Genomic DNA, 6028 nt, shown 5'->3' on the forward strand with positions numbered 1-6028 from the left:
CTAAACCTGGGTTCATCCGTGGTCCAGACCACGCGGATGCAGAGCCGATGAGGGCTCGGACTCAGGGCATCCCTCTCTGACAGCGGCCAGCACTAGCCACAGAGCACAGCAATGCAGGAGGCTGGGCAAGCAAAACCAACCCCAGCCATTATAGCAGCCTGCTCTCAAGCTTTACAAAATAACCCCCCACTCAGGTTGCTGTTTTGCACTGTTTATCCTTAAATTTCCCTGCTAGGCCTGGGACTCAGTCCCCCACGGGCCACGAGGGGCTCTTTCCCACCCAAGGCAGCACGACGCACGCGCGTCAGCGCCGCAGCTCTCCTGCAGCTCGCACACAGGCCCCGGTCGGGCGGTTTCCAGTGACAAGTTAACAGCTCTGTTTACTCCCCGCAGTATTTTGTTTGTCTATTTTGTTTTAATTTGACTAAAGCAAAAAGGATGTTTTGATTCTGCTTTGGTTCAGGGGGGGTGGGGGAAAAATAGGATGTGACTTATATCTGCTTTTGTTTTCATGCCAGCTTCAACCACACACCTATTTTAAAGCTCACAGGCCTCTTCCTCTTCTTTTGAATCATGCCAAAAATCTGAAGTTACAGGAGCATCTGTTGAGCGCAGCTTGAAGAGATCCATGGGGATCCTGTAACACATCGCTTTTCAGCTGGACAGGGATGAGCACGGAGGGAGGGCGAGAGCAAAGAACATGGCAAAGTAAGGAAGCCGCTGAGCCACGGGGAGAAAAATAGAGAGGGGAGAAACGAGGAAGGGATGGGAGAGTGTAGGAAGGTGGCGGCTGGGCCAGGGAGCGGTGACTGGGCGAGCACGGTGGGCGGCTGGCATGCCGCGAGGGGAACGCAGAGCGCCAAGGGCCGGCTGCTCCTCGCGCAGGTCAGCCCAACGCTTTTCCTTTCCAAACAAGAGCAGCCCCGTCTGCGAGCGCATCCGTGTTTGGTTCGTATCTAGGAAGCGACTGATCCATCTGCTCTTCCACTTAAGAATAGGGGCGACGAGAAAGTGGCTGGCCGGGTTCCAGCAGGAGCAGGAAACTCCCTCCTCTGCTCATTGTGGTGCGGGGAAGCGTCTGGGAGGGCACCTGCGTCCCCGGAGCAGCCAGCTTTCCGACCGGGCATTAGTCCTTAGTGTTTTCGGCATTCAGACAGAGAATTATTCAGCCCAGGAGATGCTAAATCACGGTTCTCAGCAGACTTCTGGCTCAGGGTACAAAGATGTTTTTCCAGCTGCTGTGATCAGAACGGTATCAGGAAGAGAAAAGCTGTCTGGTGGAAAGGTGAACAGATTTCCAGCTCTTTCAGCTCAGAAGCGGGGCAGAAGAAAGAGTTAGAAACCTTGTAACTTCTACCCCAAAAATGGAACTTGAGAAGTTAAGCCTAGGGCAAATAGCTGACAAATACTTAGTAAAAACATTCCCGGAAGAGCACGATAAATAGATTCATACAAGCTCTGGTTGCCTAAACACCCGTGATTTCTTGGGTTTCTAGGCAAAATCCCACCTCCCTCAAATTTAACGCAAAAGCTCACCATGCAGTCACCTGCCTTGGTTTCAAAACCCTTTCCTAAGATGCCTCCACAGCTGGAATTTGGGGACCCAGAGGGTTCCTAATTAAATACCATATTAACCTGAAAACATCACGGTGAACCAGACGCTATGACAGCCGGGGGGGGGGGTTGGGGACGGACAGGGGAACGGGCGGTGAATCCCCGTGAGCTCCAAGGGGAGTTTGGAAACCGGCGTTACGAAACAGCGCTTCAGCGACGTGAAATTCCTCGGAGCAGCTTTTAGTGTTTACCGCAACTGATAAGCAAATAGCAACACCATTACTCCTCCGGGGCGGGTTTCTAACCCTGGGATGGATGTGATGCACGAGAATCGCCAGTTAAAAGGGGGAAAAAAAAAAAAAAAAAAAAAAAAAAAAAAAGAAAGTCTTCAATGCTTTGCACTAAGAACACGTTCGAGTTGTTCCGTTTCACCCACTCGAGACAGCGCCTCGGGAGAAGAGTCATTCTTCAAATGTTTGCCGCTCAACAGCAGTTGCAGTGGGTGCAGGGGGGGACGGCGGGGCGGCAACACGTCGAGGTGTCGAAAACACCGACGCTGCTGCCCAGAGGCGGCGGCCGGGTCCGGGACCGCTGCAGTTCAGAGGGGCAGAGTCACGGGCCCAGCTCTCCCCCGCGGGCAGCCTGCGAGAGTCGAGTTCTGCACAAAGGCGCGAGGAGCTCACGTCGGCCCTGGCTTTAGCCGTCACAAGGTAAAGGTTTTCTGCTTGAAACCAGTTTTCTTGGGCACTTCATTTGCGAACGGTAAGTTTTAACAAGTCAAAGGAGTTCCCCTGCCTTTAACGCGCTGAACAAGTCTGTCTAGTCCAGTCTCCTGCCTTCAACGGAGCCAGGAACAGAGACTTACCACAAGGGCGTTTAGGAAAAAAAAAAAGAAAATGCAAAAATCCCTACGTGCTTCCCTTGGCTTTACCTTTTGTGTGCAGAGTTCCTGGGAAGTCGGTGAGGTCAAGAGAGGCTGCATCCAGCTTTTGAGCCCTCCTCGAAACGCATCGGCACGTTGTGCTTCGTTTGCTGGAGCAGTTTGACTGAATCTCACGGGTTATTTGCTCAGACGGCTGCTAAAACCGCTCATAACTCTTTTTAGGATCAGAGAGTCACCTGCGTTCCAGCACACAACATCATATTAGTACGTAAAGGGGACTTTTAAGCAACTTTGGGTGCATCCTGACAGCTGGGTTTTATTAAAACAGCTTCACAAGCAGTTTCTACAGCAGCATTAGCAACATCGTTTACTGGGGGCAACGTCACACGAGCTCTTTGTTACCCTGGAAATGGGAATTATCATTTCTAGATTAGGCAAAGCAGCACTGGCTGAACCCTGGCCTCAACCCCCCGAAGACCCGAGCTATTGGCTTCAGTCACAGCTTCCATCTCTCTCCCTAGGACGGCGGTATTTGAGCAACTTATTCAGCTGCGTGACTTCTTAGGGTGAGGTGGGTTTGGCTGCAGAGAGCCAGCACAGAAATTATTTGGCTGTCTCTTAAATCGTTTAGCTATTTTTGTTGCATTTCAGCTCTATAAGGATCACATGCCTCTTCTACATTGGCGTCCCCCTGTTAGGCTTTTCTCCATAAAGTCACTGTTGAGCTTGGCAAGTGCTAGATGTGTTTTTATAAATAAACCACCAGCATTCCATACAGGACCGATTTCCAAAGCTAAAACCTTGCTGCTTAGAAAATGTATTGGAGGATCGAGCATAAAAAGAGACGAAGGAAGCAGAGCACTGCCATTCCCAGCTCAGACAACTTGAACCCGTTCCCTCTGCTGGGATTGAGCCTCTTGGTTTTCCACCTCCCAGTACACCCGCAGTCCTGTCTCTCCTTAGTTTGCAGTTTTAATATATGAAGTCCCAGCAAATTCCGACAGAAGATAAATTCAAAGTAGGACTCATGAGATGCGCTTTTTATTTTTGATTCAGCTGGTTGGTCTGTTAAAAGTAACAGATAACTTGTCGGCAGACACCCTCCTCACCTGTTAGAAAGCAGCAACGCTAGTATCAGCAAAACCCCGTCTTCTTACGAAGAGCGCCAACCACACGTAAAGCATTTTATTTGCACAGCATCACAAATAAATCCCTAGAAACAGGAGCACTAGTCGCAGTGCCAGCCGTGCTGACCGAAATCCACAGCCTGCTCCGTCGGTCTCACTAAAAGCAAGAGTATTCCTAGCACAACCGAGGCCCCGTGTCCAGGAGAGCAGTCCGCCTAACAACGCTGCAAGAAGTTAACGACAAACGTTACCAGGCCAGGAAGAGCTAAAATTCGTTCAACTCTTAATATATTAGCTAACGGTTTTATTCTTTTTTTTCTTTCAAGCCTTTTATTTTTCTTTTAACCTCATTAAAGCTTACCCTTCGGACCTTTAGGCGGCAGCTGAGAAAAACTGCAGTGCTAAAGGACTTAGCAGAAACCATTGGAGGGCAACGGCAGCGAAACCATCATCTGGGCTGACATCTCTTACAAAAAACATCGCTTCCCAGGCCCCTCTAAAATAATTTAACTCTCTCTACACCAAAAAGCAACTGAAAACATGTGCCATCAAACCAGTCCCACCCTTTCCCTGACTTGTGAGTTTTCTGTACGACAAAACAGCTGGTGAAGATGATGTCTTCGCTGTCTTAAAAAACATGTCAGAACACAGGTTGTGTTCTGCCCCGCTGCGGAACAGAACAGAAACAAAAGCAGCGTTCAGCATCGTTGCTGGGCTGGAAAAGCCGTGAAGGTGGTGACAGCTCCAGCCGTTTTGTGGCTTGCTTGAATACTGCTCTACTTAGTTAATCCAGCTGGGTAGCGACTGTTTAAAGACATGAGTGCTCCTAGCCTCAGGGAGAAAGCGGGGTTGGAAGCTGAGGCGGCATTAAAAGGAGTTAGAACGGTTGACTCCCAATATTAAAAGTACCAACTTTTTCAAGCACCATTCCTTTCCCTGGGAGGGCAGCAGTGAGAGCCCCACCTGGGAACGCGCGGGACCAGACAGGCAGCCCCGAGGAAGTCTGTGCAGGGTGACAAGTGCCAGCGCAGCTGTGCTGGGGAAGAACCCTTAGGCAGCCACACACCCCCTTCTGCTCTCAGCTGCTTATCACCGCTTTCCTTTCACCCCATCCAGCAGCCACCACTCCCTCAGGTCTGCCAACGCAGCTTCACGCGAGAGCACCCTCTAGCCTGCTTCGCTCAAATCATCACGCTAGCTTAAAAATGAGAAATACTCAAAGCTTTTCTAGCCCGGCTCATTTTTGACAGCGCTAAGTTAGGAGCATCAGGCCCCAGATCTTAAATCTTAAGCAAAACAACAGATACCGAATTTGCCTACAATTTGCCTATCTAAAACCTCACCTGTACATGGAATTTTATGTCACTAATACACATATACCTCAAACTCCACTGTTTTAAGAGGAACAAGCCGTCCAGAATTTGTGACGAATGCCTTTTCTGACAGAGCAGCAACAGTACCCGTGCTTTCCATGAGAAACCTTAAAAAGGCACAGCACAGTCATGACATTTATAGCCACGGGTAATGGCTGATTGGAACTTATCGTTACCGTGACCATGAATGTACACCAAATCAGGGAGCTGGCTTACAAACATTAACAAAAGCTATTTTTGTTCACTTCGCTGTGAGAGGCCACGGCTATTGTGCAGCTGTGAGCCCAATTATCAGGGTTGTTAACTACAGACCTTGAGAACTTACATTGGCAGTATTTTGCTCACCAGAGTATTGCACGACCAGATGTTCTCTCTTAAAAGCTTGTGACAAAAAGGTGGCACTGGACACAAGCTGATGGCGGCAGTGACAGCTTCTCACAGACTCCCACCACCCCACCTCTGCAGCGTGCAGAGTGACCTAGTCCAAGAAGGGGTGATAATTAACCTCCCTCGTTTCTTCAAACCTTGGCTTCAGTGCTGGATCCCAAATGCTGACAATGCATCCACTGAACCTCGCCTGCTTCTTATCTGGAAGATGAAACAGCTGCATACAACACACGTTTGCAATCACCGCACTTCAAAAGCAGCAATTAAAAGGTACAGCAATACGTAGGAAATTACTTTTTTTTTTTTTTTTTTGAAGCCATCCCACCTTGCTTTTGGGAGTTATCCTGGCCGGGACACAGCATGCTCTCCCTGGCAGCACAAGAACACACTGCCATCTGCCTGCTCCTCACGAAGGCTGCAGGGCATGCCAAAGCACGCAGGAAATGCAGGCAGCGCAGGACTTCAGTCTCAGAGGGAAGTAAGAAAGGAGCAGGGGACAAGACTGCAAGTGTGGGACAGAGGGCACGGATAGCAAGTAGGCTCGCACACCGGCTTAACCACAGATTTTTGCGAACAGCGCTGAGCCAGGATCAAAGCAGCAATGCCATTTCAAACACTACTATTTACTGCTCAGGTCATACCACAGGAAGACAGGGAATACGTAAGGAAACATATGCAACTGAAGTAATTGTGAAACAGTAAGA

The sequence above is a fragment of the Rissa tridactyla genome, chromosome 7, assembly GCF_028500815.1.
Source record: "Rissa tridactyla isolate bRisTri1 chromosome 7, bRisTri1.patW.cur.20221130, whole genome shotgun sequence".
NCBI lineage: Eukaryota > Metazoa > Chordata > Aves > Charadriiformes > Laridae > Rissa > Rissa tridactyla.